The sequence below is a fragment of the Furipterus horrens genome, unplaced genomic scaffold (genome assembly GCF_987537825.1).
Source record: "Furipterus horrens unplaced genomic scaffold, mFurHor1.1.pri manual_scaffold_8, whole genome shotgun sequence".
Taxonomy (NCBI): domain Eukaryota; kingdom Metazoa; phylum Chordata; class Mammalia; order Chiroptera; family Furipteridae; genus Furipterus; species Furipterus horrens.
This window is the reverse complement of record NW_028327178.1, coordinates 98,911,241-98,923,749: the sequence shown is the minus strand read 5'-3', so window position 1 is coordinate 98,923,749 and position 12,509 is coordinate 98,911,241. Positions and strand designations below refer to the sequence as shown.

At 48.3% G+C, this 12,509-nt stretch overlaps 1 pseudogene; it reads right to left on the bottom strand.

The window, feature by feature from the left end:
- Nucleotides 1-5,532: 5,532 nt before the first annotated feature.
- Nucleotides 5,533-6,059, bottom strand: LOC150003585 (peptidyl-prolyl cis-trans isomerase A pseudogene; annotated as a pseudogene).
- Nucleotides 6,060-12,509: the final 6,450 nt, after the last annotated feature.

Sequence of the window (12,509 nt, the reverse complement as noted above, 5' to 3'; positions counted from 1 at the left end):
GCGGTGAGATTGGGGGAAACGTGTTTTTTGTCTTTTTTCCCCATTTGCCTGTTCAAAAGAATGCAGAATCGACAAAGTACATGCCTTCAGATGGTGAATAAGACACAACATTTCAGTGTTTTATCTCATTATTATTTTGTGAAAGCAGAGGCCAAGTAGTGCCCCCTCTGTTCTCTCTTCTGGCCCCTATGAGGAGAGAGTGACATCTTCAAACCTCTTTTGTGTGTGACTTAGTTGGCACGTAGGAAGAGCGCAATCAATGTGGGTTTTGTGTTCCTTCTGAAGCTCTTCACGCTAAGAGAGAATGGGGTGATTAGTACAAAGTCTTCTTCCCCAGGGCAAACAGAACGGAGCAGTCTTTGTGCAAAGATGTTAACAACTTCATGATTTTATTTCAAACAAGCAGACATGCAATTTGTTGACAAAAATCTACCAAAGAAGCATGCATCAGGCAGTAATCCACCTGAGCCGCTGTGCTTTGGCAAAAATCTCAAAGACCCCCAAAGCGTAGCATCATCATGTTTACATCAGAGCTCTGAAACGGACATGAAATGTACTATTGAGACTGATTTCTCCATTATCCTGTTGCGTTCTGATTTTTAAAAGAGATCAAAATTCCATTTTTCCTGAAGAAAGGGAGCACAGATTCACAGATTTCATTACTGACTTAAAACAAATTGAGCAAAAAAATTAGGGGGAATGTTTTTTTCATACGCAGCAAGGCCTGCTTTTAAAACCAGCAAACATCTGTGCACTTAAGTACCTTCTGTTAAGGTCTGAGGAAGTCAGTTTCTGGAAGATGTGTAAGTTCATCGACTCTGCCTCACTTTCAAAAACTGAATAAGAAATAAGAAATCAGCCTCTAGTTTTTAAAAAGGATACATCTGCTAAGAAAGTTTGGATGGGGCATTCAGATCTTGTGATAAACAGATGCAGAATTCTGCATCAGGGTGAAACTGGGCCAGACACTGGGGCAGCATTTGGATACGCTGCTCTGAGTTTTTATTTATTAATTTAAAAAATCACGTCTCGTATTCTTACTCTAAGTATGAAAAATATTCGTTCACCCTAGAGCTCTCAAATACAATAGCTACCAGGTGTGTGTAGCTATTTTAATTTCAATTAATAAAATCAAATAAAAAACAATTCAGGTCCTCTGTCAAAGCAGAAATGATAAAGGGCTCTTAGTCCTTCTTCCCACTCCTCAGAATCACTGCTGTTGAGACATGGTAGATTTCCTCTGGATCTTTTTTCTAGTACTTTCCATGTGAAATTAAAAAAGTTGTTTCAGTTGGGCTACATCTTCTTTGTATTTCCTTTCCACCTAATGTTTTATCATGAGACTTTTCTCCCTTTAAAATACATGCTTTGAAAACATGATTTATAAGATTTTCTGCTTGGAAGGATAATATATTCTTATTATGGGAAATTGAAGTAAAAGAGAAAGCAACACTCCCCCTAAAATCTCACCGCTCAGAGATAAAAATCTTCAGCCTTTTGGTGAGCATTCTTTCGGATATTTCTTTGGGCATACATACCCAGAAGGGTGTATAAATAGCTTTATTAGGGATAGTGATATGTCAGTAAATATAGAGATGCACTATTCCTTTTATTAGCTACAGATTCTTTCAAAGCACAACAATATGTCTGACTCTTGTGGCTTCCTCTAATCAATTCCTCCCCGCTTCTGCAGAGTTCTCCCCTGCTTTCCCCAAAGTTTTCCTTCCTTCCTTTCTCCCTTTCTTCCGTCCTACTCCTCCCTCTTTCCATAAATGTCCCCTGTGCCAGGCATTCTGCTAGTTTAAGGGCTAGAACCGTGAAGAAAATAGTTAAGGTCCTGCTCTTGAGGAGTTTGTATTCCGGTGGAGGAGGCAGGAAAGACAATGCGCAAAGGGAAGAACTATTAAGAAATAACAGATCCATTTCAGATCAAGGGAAGTGCTATGGGGGAGGCAGCCTGGCTGGATGAAACTTGGACCCTGGAGCTGGTCCGGATGGGTTCTGTCCTCACTCATCCACCTGCTTCCTAGGGAGCCCTGGGCCGAGGAGAAGGCAGGTGGCTGCCCCAGGAGAGGGGTGACGCAGAGTGAAGTGACTGTCGCTGGGGTTGGAGTGGCCAGGGGCACTGGACCTGGGGTCCAGATGCTGACGTTGCTCTAGACCAGTGGTTCTGACTCAGGGTTGATTTGGTGCCCCCGGAGGACATTGGACAATGTCTGGAGACATATTTGGTTGTCACGACTTGGGAGGATGTGCTACTGGCCTCTAGTGGGTAGAGGCCAAGGATGCTGCTACACATGCTACAGGGCACAGGACAGTCTCACAATAGAGTGATCTGGTTCAAAGTGTCAATAGTGCTGAGGTTGAGAAACCCAGCCCTAGAAGGTGCCAGAGCTTAGGGTGGAGAGGGAGACTGAGCCCGAGGGTACTGAGGAGGAAGGATGGCCATGAAGAGGGGAGAAGAGAACTTGAAGAGACCGCTTCACATGAAAGCCATGGCCAAGGAGTGGCAGCCAGGAGCAATGAGGATGCTTACTGCAAATTGGAACCTGAAGTGATGTGTACCTGGGGGGAGGGGGTGAAGGAGCAGCTCCCTCCTGCTGGAGAGAGAGGGCTGCAGGGAAAGTGGGGTTCTGGGGACAGAGAGCTTCAGTTGAGACAGAAGGTGGGGGTGAGTTTGCTTAACAGCGGTTTTCCTGAGGGCACAGGGAGAAGGTCAGGGAGACAGGGGTGTGATGGGAGGTGAGTCAGGCTCAAGAAAGCCAGGAGTATTGTGGGGGTGACATGGAGACAGGGATAGGTATGGCCAATTAAATTCTTGGCCCCTTTAGCAGGATCTTTTATGTTGGAGATTGAGTTGGGATATAAATTCAGGCCTGTCTGTTAATTAACCCGAGGCCGAGCCTGGTCGGATGAAGGTGTCAGAGGGGACAGTGACCAGAGGGTCTGTGCTGTGGGTACCCCAGGTGCTTATGTCAGCTCTGTAAGGGGCTTGTATAGGGAGGTTCCAGCTGCCTTGCCGGGAAGGGAGATCTAGGTGGGATGTGCTGGACCTCTGGCCTCACTGGCTGGACTGCATGTCTGTGGGCCGGTGAGTGGGTGCTGGGGAGTTCCAGGTCCTTGTCCAGGGTCTGGTCCAGCTCTTATTTAGTGCTGAGGACAGTCTGAAGACCAAGGGGAACAGTGAACTTACCTTGTTCCTGTTTGAGCTTGTATAAAAAACCAGGCCTGTGAGCCAGGCGGCCCTAGGTTCAAATCCCGACTCTGCCACAAGCCAGCTGGGTAATCTCGGGTCATTGATTTGGCCTTTTTGAGTGTGTTTTCTCCTTGGCAGTGTTGCTGGGAGGATTAAGTAAGACTAGGCACGTGACGGTGGTCTATACATTGCAAAGTACTATCCCCGTGTGAAGTGGAGTAAATAAGGACCCTCAGGAAGGAGACAGAAACGCTCCATCGAGTTTCTGAGCAGCGGATGCTGACCAGACGCAGCTGGGGAGGAGGATGTGAAAGATGCCCTGGATCTGAAATGTCACCAGCACAGGCTCTGCCTGTGATATTTCCACACTCACCGCTTAGAGCTGAGTCACAAAGAGAACAGCCGAGAGGATTGGGGCCTTCACACCCTGACTCCCAGAAACTTTGCTGAAGGGCAGCGTGGGCGTGGAGGTGGAAGCCGGAGGGAGAGTCCCGCTGAGCAGATGTTCTCTCTCACACAGGGCTCCCTCCATGTCGCCTGAGTCCTTTGGGATGGGACACCCAGAGGCAATAACTGTCAACTTAGGAGCCGGACTTCGTACACATGCGATCTCTTTTAACCTTCACTGCACTCTTGAGGGCAGACATTTTTATCCCCATATCACAGATGGAGAAGCTGACACTCAGGGGGTGAATTGAGTGGCCTCAGGTCACATGGTCTTTCCTATTGCAGGAGAGCATCTCTCTTAAATTTCCCGTGGGAGTTTTTTTTCAAGATAGGAATAACATGAGAGCTCGTTGGGACCCAGACCTCAAGGAGCCAAAGATGGTGGCCCAAAGGCCCAGGAGTGACCTCAGTGGGGGCAGGTGTAGCCAGCTGGTGGCTGAGCTAGAAGCAAACATTGATGTGAGTAGGGGAGGCCTTTTCTCTTTCATTGTAACTAGGGAACTCACCGTTTGCCTGCATTAGTTTTCCTTACTGGGCTTTTTGGTTTCTCAGGCCATGGATCAGACAAGGAGGCATTGCAAAAGCCGGGCCTCTTAATCCAATGACGGCCCGTTTTTGAGCACCTGGTGTGTGCACAGATCTGTGCTCTGAGAGCCAGGGCAAGTCCAACGGGGTTCACAGGAAAGCCTGCATTATCTCACTGGATCCACACCGTGATCCAGGGAGGTCGGTATTATTATCCCTGCTTCACAAATGCATAAGCTGAGTCTTAGAAAGGGAGAAAGATTTGCCTAAAACGTTCCTCCCACTGAGAGAGCAGCAGAAGCAGGAAGGGAGGCCCGGGTGTGAGTCTCCTAGGGCTGGTGATTTATCCACTTAGCAAATACATGTGCAAGTCTGAAGTGGTGGTTCTCAAGGCAGAGCACCTGCATCAGCGTCACCAGGGAATCTGTTAGAAATGCATATTCTCAGGCCCCTAGACCTACAGAATCGGAAACCAGGGGGTTGGGGCCCAGCCTTCCTGCTTTAACAAGTTCTCGGGGTGATTCCGTTGCATGTTGCACACTGAGGTTTGAAAGCAGCTGTCTGCTGTTTGGGGAGGGTGGAGAAGGGGCGCAGAGAGGGAGCGGAGCTGGGGAGAGACAGCCTGTGTTCAGCTAACTTGGATTTGAGTTGGACGATGCTCAGTGTGGGTAGAGGCTGGGGCTAAGCTCAGGCAGGGGCACTGGAAAGGCAGGGAGGGGTCTTTAACAAGGACAGACTTTGGTGACACTTCCCTCAGTCCCATGGCCTCTCAGTGGCTACCATGACCTTTTAAAATGACCTCTTTGGGGTGGGGGGAGAAGAAAAACTTCACCCCTTTGTGTATATCTCTGTTCACAGCATTTCTAGATTCCTCCTGCAAAGAAGGGTTATTAAGTGGGAAAAATTCAATGTCCCGTGGAGGGGATGTGCTGACTTGTGTGGTGGTGGTGGTGGTGGGGTGCTGACTGTGAAAAGGGTGTGCACCCAGGACTGGCCTCAGGTTTAGCTTCTTCCTCCCTCTAGTTGGGGGGTCACCAGGGAACTGTCTGTTCTGGGCCAGCTAGTGGGTGGCAAGATGCCAAGATTTTCAGATGGGGCCTTAGGGGGAGGTGGTGGCCCAGCCTGCTTTTGTTTTGTTTTTAGATATTTTGTTGTTGTCATTGTTTAGTTTTTATTTCATAATCATAAACTTAACTCCGCAATCCAGCTAGACTGGGAAGGGGTAAGGAAAATATGGAACCCAATGAACTGCGGTGAGAGCACGAAGATTACAGAACATTCCAAGCAGAGAGGGGTGAAGGGGTGCTCTCCTGAGCTACAGAAGGAATGGTCGGGTGGTTAAGATAAAACCCACATCAAATGTATTAGAGTTGTCCACAGTCAGTAATGGTGATCTTCTTGCTGGTCTTGCCGTTCCCGGACCCATAGCGCTCCACGGCTGTCACAACACCGTGCCGTCTTTCACCTGGCCGAAGACCACATGCTTGCCAACCAGCCACTCGGTCTTGGCCGTGCAGATGAAGAACTGGGAACCGTTTGTGTTGGGTCCAGCATTTGCTGTGGACAAGATGCCAGGACCTGTGTGCTTCAGGATGAAATCCTCATCATCGAATTTCTCCCCGTAGATGGACTTGCCGCCTGTGCCATGGTGACGTGTGAAGTCCCCACCCTGGCACATAAACCCCGGAATCATTCTGTGAAAGCAGGAAGCTTTAGAACCAAATCCTTTCTCCCCGGTGCTCAGAACACGAAAGTTTTCTGCCCTCTTTGGGACTTTGTCTGCAAGCAGCTCGAAGGAGACGTGGCCCAAGGGCTTGCCGTTGCCAGCGATCTTGAACACGGTGGGGTTGACCAAGGCTGGATGTGGGAATATCTGGGGAGGTGGCAGCATCTGCAAGGCCTGTTTTAGATATTTTTATTGGGCTATAATTTACATATAATAATATATGCACAGGACTTAAGTTCGATGAGGTTTTACAATTGGGTACCATGAGTAAAATATTTCTATCAACACAGAAAAGTCCTCCATTTTCCTTTCCAGTCTATCCCCCCCTTCCCCTTCCTGGAGAAAACCACTTTCTCATTTCTATCACCAGGAATCAGTCTTCCAAGCTGGGCTTTGTTAGGGTGACCAACATGTTTCAGTTTGCCTGGGGCTTTTCTGGTTTTAGCACAGAAAAATCATGTGTCCCAGGCAAACTGGGACCTTTGGTCACCCCAGACAAGCTGTGCTTTCCCACCTCCCCTATCTGCTTCACAGAACCCGTGGGCTCTAACAACTTCCCCAGCTGGGGACCGGCAGGCAGGATTCTTGGTTCTCCTGATCCCAAGACCATCAGATGTTCGTGCTTTTATTTCTAAGTAGGATGAGGAAGCACAAGCAGCTGGTGGCAGTTGACAGTAGGCAGCGTAGAGACTCGCTCCTCAAGTGTGGTCCTTGGACCAGCTGCACCAACACCATCTGGGATCTTGACAGAAACGCGGTACCCCAGCAGTTCCCCCAGCCCTGGCCTTCCCTCCCCCAGACCTACTGAGTCAGGATCTGCATTTTAACAGGATCTCCATGGGATTTGTGTGCAGGATAGGGTTTTACCCCTCCTGTCAAAGGGGACCAAGCCCCTCCTACCATCCTTGAACTAGGGTGAGCCCCCCCCCCCCTGCCCGAAGCCCACCAGAGAATGGTCATGGAGAGTTGTGGCTGGACTCACAGCCCTTGCCCATGCAAGGTTCTCCATCTAATCATGCACAGGTTCTGATAAATTATTCAGCCAGGTGAGAGTCCCCTTCTGTCTCTCTGAAGTAGCCTGGGAGAAGCATGCAGTGCATTAAGCCCTCTTCCTTTTCATTCAAACCCAAGGTCATCTCTAGGCAGGGTGGAGGGAGGGAGATTTTAGCCTGGACTGGATGCATTCTTTCGTACTCCCTCAAGGATGCAGCCTTTCCCGCACTCATGCCCCTGCTCAGTCAATGAATTATTGAGATCTGAGAAACGTGTATTTGGTCAGTTACCTAGCCTTGGTGCGCAGGTGGGCGGGGTGAAGGGGCACCCAGAGAGCAGCCCTCTGAATAGCCTATTTATTTTTCTTTGAGAAGTTAGAACAAAAGAAATACGCAAAGAAATGAATTGGCCTGCCCACCACTGAGATAATAACTGAACATCTTGTTATACTTACTTCAAGTAGATTTTTAATGAAAGATAAAACATTACAAAGTTGAAGCACACTTGATAGACACCCTCAAATTTTAAATGTTACCCTTTTCCCAGAAACAACCACTATCATGACTTTTAGGAATAGTTGTGTTTCCTTCTGGGCAAGACTTAACAAAAAAATGTTTTGAAGCCCGCGTCTTTATATATATATATGTATAATGTGTTATAAATAATAGATAACATGGTATTATTTTGTGAAGATGTTTCACTATTAATATAAATGTATATTTCAATATTTATATAAATTGGCTCTGCGTCCTTTAACACCTTGTTTTTTCTCGAGAGGCCACGTTTGACCTCTATTCTTGTTGATAAATTTAGCTCTAATCCATTTATTCTAACTATTGCAAGGTATTCTGTCACGTCGATAAGCCCTGTTTTGTTTCTCATTTCCGTCTAGTTGCATATTGAGATTGTTTCCAATTTTTCACCATAACAAACAATGTTGCAGTAGGTGTCCTTGCCCTGGCTCTCATTGGACACACGTGGGAGGGTTTCTGGGGGGGGGGAGCATGTCACAGGTGTGCCGTACGTGAGTGCACTTTCAATTTTACTAGGAATTGCGAGTTGCTTTCCAAAGTCACTCTAGTGATTTACATTTTCAACAGCAGTATAGGAGAGTACGATTTTATCTTCATCCTCTTCAATGCTTGATATTGTCAGAACTTTTTATTGTTAGAAATTCCATGGCAGGCCTCTGCGGTTTTATTTTGCTAGTAGTTCCCTTTTGGTTGGAAGAAGCCCTGGCAGGGTGGGATGAGCTGAGGTCAGTAGACCTGGATTCTTCTTTGTTTTGAAAGATTTTATTTATTTATTTTTTAGAGACATGGGAAGGGAGGCAGAAAGAGAAGGAGAGAAACATTGATGTGAGAGAGAAACATTGATTGGTCGACTCTTGCACGCACCCCAACCGGGGACCAAACCTGCAACCCAGGCATGTGCCCCTATTGGGAATCGAACTGGCAACCTTTTGCTTCATGGTACAACACCCATCCAACTGAGCCGCACCAATCAGAGGGAGATTTAGATTCTTATTCAGCTGTACTGTCAATTGGAAGTTGATCTTGGGCAAGTCCCTTCCCTTTCTGGCCTTCTATGAGATAGTTAGGCTGGATGGTCTTTAAGGGGACATCGCAAAGCGGGCAGGGCTCTTCTTACTCTTGGTATTTGGAGTTTTGCAATGACAAGTCTTTTGTGGGAAGGTTCCTCTACCACTTAGCTCCTGTGCGAGATCCTGGGGTCACCTCTCAGTAAATGATTCTCGACTTAGTGTAAAGGCCGCTGCGTGGGGATCTGGAGAACAGGGGTTTAGTTTAGGCTCTAGCGCCCTCTTATGGTGTAGCCGTGGGTGGATGACCAGGTGTTGGCAGTCAGCTAGGACTCCTGCATCAAGGTCTGTCTGCTTCCAGGCTAGGAGGCCCACACCTGGGGAGCCCAGGTGGTGGGTCATTTTCCTGACAGCCACCAAGCCCTGGACTGGCTGTGAGACCCAGGCTCCAAGTGCAATTTTGGCAAGTGTATTTTCCGAAGCTGACACTATTTGCTCTTGGAATTGACGTACGTGGTTTTGGTGAAGTAGAGGAAGCAGCTTCATCTGAGATTGAGTTCACCTGGCTGCTTCAGGGTTGGCAGGAATGTGGCTCAGGAGACCTGAAGGGTAGGAGTGCAGGGTTGCCAGGTTTAGCAAATAAAAATAACTTTATTTGCATGGGACATACTTAAACTAAAAAGTTATTCATTGTTCATCGGAAACTTAAATTTAACTGGGCATCCTTTATTTTATTTGGCAGCCCTAGGTAGGTGACAAGTCACTCAATGTAAGAAATAAATGAAGATAGGATAGTCTAACTTGGCAAGTAGTGGGCGTCTTGTTGCTGGAGCTATACAAGCAGAGGTTAGATAAAGCTCAAATGGAGATGCTATGTGCGTGTAACACAGTCTTGTACCCTCTGCTTATGGGCCTCCGAGGTGCTCAGTGCTGCTTGCAACAGCTTGCTGGTGCCTTGGATGGCGAGGAAGGGCAGGATATTGCCCAAGCCCTCCGTGCAAGCCATTTCTCCTGTCTGGGGATGTCCTTCAAGGACTGTCCTCAGTGAAGCACTGTGCCTCCAGGTTCTCCCAGTGTGGCTCCTGGACCACCACCAGCAGCACCTCCCGGGAACTTGTTAGAAGTGCAAACTCTCAGTCTCGGCATGGACCTGCTGAAAAGAAGCCCTGTGTCTTCTAGCAATCCCTCCACAGGACTGTGGTGATGCATGACCAAGTTTGAGAACCATGGGGACAGAGGCTTGGATTAGAAAACTGACCTGAGATCCTAAAACCGTTGCTTTGAGTTCATCTCCTCCAGGGGTGGAGTGAAGCTAGGAGTTGTATTTGGGGTCAGGACGTGGGAGGAGAAAAGTGGCTGATGCTCGCTAGGGGGTGGGCTAGCAGAGAAGTGAGGGCTTTCTTTCTGATTTCTGCATGTGGCCGGGAGAGAGAGAGAGACAGAAAGAGGGACAGAGAGACCGAGAGAGACAGTGAGACAGAGACACAAAATGTTGTTAAAGAACTGCATTTTTTAACAAAAGGATTGTTAAGCATCCATGCAGGTCAGGTACCAAGGTTTGTGCCTTCGGTGAGCTCACAGTGAAATGGGGAGACAGGTAGTTAGTTACAAAACAGGATGACACAGATGGACACAATGCGTGCTGTAAACGAGGGCCAGCAGCATGGTGAGGGGGATTTGTTTGGATTGGGGAGGGCGGGTCATGGCGGGTGGCATGGTGCTTCCCTGAGGACAGTCTGTGGAAGGCCTGCCCCACCACAGATGTGGTTTTCGTATGGAGACGGGCGGTATGGTGGGCTGGGACATTTGTCTGCCTTTTCTCACCATCGGAGATGCCCCCGAGCTCTTAAAGCAGCAGTGAGCGCCCTCTCCTTGGAAGCATGCAAGCAGAGCCTACAAGACCATTCTAGTGCTGGACGAAGTGTGGCCTGTGTGACCTTCCAGGACGGGTCCCTTCTAGCATTGTCAAGACTCTCCCAGGGTCAGCTGTGAGTGGCCTGGGGCCTCTAGCTCTAGTCCCTTTTGTGACAGCCTCTCTCTGCACCCTATTTCAGCTAAGTAACTGAAGACTACACATTTCTCATTAGTGGGCAGAGAAGAGCGGCTTTAGGGGCCATGCATTAAATAAATGAAAGACAACAAGGGAAAAGGTGGGAGAAGCATCCAGCCTGAACCCTATGTGTGCACTAAATGTGCTTTTGTAAGGAGCAGCTTCATTCTCCCTATTTATCTGTCTCTGTTGAGGGGTTCGTGGATTTTCTAGATCACCTCATTCTTAGCCAGGGGGTCACCGTCGGCATCTCCATGGTCAGCTGTGTGGTCACTTGTGTCTCACAGTTCTCTCCTCTGAATATGCTTCTTTGGGGCCAACAATCCTTGTGTCACGTGGTTCAGGGCTGGGTGGGGGCTTCGGGCTGAGGGCTGCCGGATTTGCAGGGGACCAGAGAGCACCAAGTCATTTCTCTGTAGCCCCACATTTTCTGTGATTGTGAACCAAAATGCTACTCTGGCAGCTGGCTGCTTGGCATCAGGAAACGTGGTCACACCATTTGACTGTCTTCACAGGCTTCATTTTAGTAACAGAACGTTGGTGCTGTTGAACTTGGCTGTGCTATTTTGTCCAGGTTGTTAACAGGCTTGTAAACATCTACTCTCCTTTTTCTCTCTGATATTTCTGGTCCTTGGCCATGCCCAAATACAAGAAATATTCCCGACTACGACTGCCAAGTCTGGTAATATTTGTATCATACCTACAGTGTACAAAGTGCTCCCACAAACAATATCTAAGCCTGTGAGTGCATCAGTGTTCTCCTCTGTAAAGTGGGAGTGATGACAGTAACCACCAGTATTCACTTGTACTGAAAGTTAAGTGAGTTAATGTATATAAAGTTCTTAGAACAATGGCAGACAATAACACTTTATGAGGTGGGAAGGAGTTCCAGTATTAGTAGTGTGTCGATCCACATCTCAGATGTGCTGTCCTCTGGAGTCAGAGAAGCTTCTCATAATAGCACCCATTCCATTCCTCACAGCCCATGGGTTAATCTCACTTTTTTTCAAGCCTGTAAAATTAATTAGTGTCCTATGACTGCTATAACAAATTACCACGAACTCGCTGGCTTAAAACAAGGCAGACTGATTCTCTTAGCAATTCTGGAGGCTGGAAGTCTGAAATGGGTGTCCCTGGGCTAAAACCAAGGAGTCAGCAGTGCTGTGTTCCTTCTGGAGGTTCTGGGGGAGAATTTCTTCTTTGGCCTTTTCCAGCTTCTAGGGGCTGCCTGCATCCCTTGGCTCCTGGCCACTTCCTGTATCTTCAGAAGCAGAGGCCTGGGCTATTTATCTCTCTCTCTGATTGTGACGCAAACCCTCCTGCCTCCTTCTTTTACTTACAGGGACCCATGTGGACCATCCAAGGTACTTCTCCCATCTCAAAATCCTTATCTTAAGCTGGAAGGTCCCTCTTGCCATGTAAGGCCACATATTCACAGGCTCTGGCGATTAGGACGTGGGCATCTTTGGAGGGGACCATTATTCTGCCCACCACATTTCCATATTTCACAGGGTGTTGGAAGGTTGTGTGTGTGTGTGTGGGGGAGCCTGTGCATGTGGGCACACAGCTGGCACATCCTAATATGGGTTTCTTTTCCTACTTGAAGGCATGAGTCTGAAGAAGAGCCTGCTTCCTGATGGGGTCCCCTTGGAAAACACAGGGGGCTCAGAGGTGGCCCTGACCCAATTCCAGCCACCCTGTAGCAGGTGCTGCCAGTGCCCACTCTCTTCCCCAGAGGCCACCTGCAGTTTCAGGGGGCAGTTCCTGTACACAGTGATGCCTTTCCTACCACGAGCTCGGGTATCGCCCTGCCTGAGGCCTTCCTCCGGCTGCAGGAGTGAGCTCAGCCTTTGGTGGCGCAGGTGGAAAGGCTGGGGGTCGGCCACAGGAGTAATCCTTAACCAAGAAGGGATGGGAGTTGGTGGGTGTATCAGTGCCCGTGGCTGCAGTAACAAATCAGTGTCTGCTGGGTGGCTTAAAGCATAGAAATGTCTTCTCTCACAGTTCTCGAGGCCAGATGTCTGAGTCAGGT